The sequence below is a fragment of the Habropoda laboriosa genome, unplaced genomic scaffold, assembly GCF_001263275.1.
Source record: "Habropoda laboriosa isolate 0110345459 unplaced genomic scaffold, ASM126327v1 scaffold22, whole genome shotgun sequence".
Taxonomy (NCBI): domain Eukaryota; kingdom Metazoa; phylum Arthropoda; class Insecta; order Hymenoptera; family Apidae; genus Habropoda; species Habropoda laboriosa.
This window is the reverse complement of record NW_017100261.1, coordinates 5,094,633-5,095,897: the sequence shown is the minus strand read 5'-3', so window position 1 is coordinate 5,095,897 and position 1,265 is coordinate 5,094,633. Positions and strand designations below refer to the sequence as shown.

At 32.0% G+C, this 1,265-nt stretch overlaps 1 protein-coding gene across 1 annotated transcript in view; it reads left to right on the top strand.

Annotated features, from left to right (window-relative positions):
* The window catches only part of LOC108572632 (peroxidase-like), a 24,762-nt gene that overhangs the window by 7,577 nt on the left and 15,920 nt on the right, over positions 1-1,265 (top strand).

The window sequence follows — 1,265 nt, the reverse complement described above, 5'->3', positions numbered from 1 at the left end:
TATCTCAAATTTTCCATATGAAAAGCAACAAATTTCATACATTATACTAAAATTAAAAATGATATATTATCCTCTGAAATATAAAGAAAAATTCTTCAATTTTACATTATTTATCTTTCTAACGCAGAATCGTTTATAAATGTTTCTAAAAGTCTCATTCATTTATTCCATAATGTTTTAATCAAATATACTACGGAAGTGACATAAAAGCGGCAAAAAATCCCTATGTCAGACATCACACATAATAAAGTTAGCCAATGAGTTGTTTTAAACGAGCGCTGAAATTGAATTTAAACGGACCGCTGTTCCACTTTTCCCTGGTACATAATGTATGTTATCTAATTATTTTTATCGCGGTGCCACTGATTTAGAATCGGTAAAAACTATACTTCCGTAATCAATATAAAATCGGCCGAATAGTGGCTTTCACTATCTGCAATTTAATCTAGCACCACGTTCTCGCGCGTATTCGCCACTCAAGATTTTCTTCAACCGTCACAAACAATTGTGCACAACAATCTGTTTGTTGTTATACCATAACGAACTTTTTCTCCAACATTCGTCGATTTCTCTTGTCAAACGCTGTTCACGATAAAAAGTCCAATATCGGCTAAGAAGCGCGAAAAAAATTGAAACGACTTCTTCCGTCATTTTTTTCGACAAATTGTGTTACATAAATCGACACTCGTTCGATTTTTCGTTGTATCTGTCCTTCTTCCTGGTATTTATTCGCGATACAGTGTGACTAATTTCTGAAACGTTTTTCCATTCGTACGAGAAATACATATAAGACACGTCTGACCTATAGTCATTTATAAATTAAATTTCTATAAATTATTCTAAATTTAAAATGGTAATTTTATAAATTATTCTAAATTTAAAATGGTAATTTTAAAAATTAGACTTTTGTAAATTATTCTTAGTTTAAAGCGGTAATTTTTTTCTTCGAAACATTCAGAAAATTCTGGAATAGTAATTAAAGAGACGAAGCAATTTTCTCGAAACTCGAAAAGAAATCGATTCGAAGAATTTTCTATAATATTTCTTCTTAGACATTGAATAGTTAAAATGCTCAATCGTTGTAAGAATTCGGTAAATTTGTGTGGAAGTAAATTTCCTACAATAAGCAAGGTTCCTGTTCTCTTCTTTCTTCTTCTAAATTGCCATCTATACAGTATATTCTTCACAAGTGTCAGACCGCAAGGAAGTTCAACCTGACACTCGTAGAGTCAGGGACTACGTTTTCGAGCCTCGCGCCCGCCATT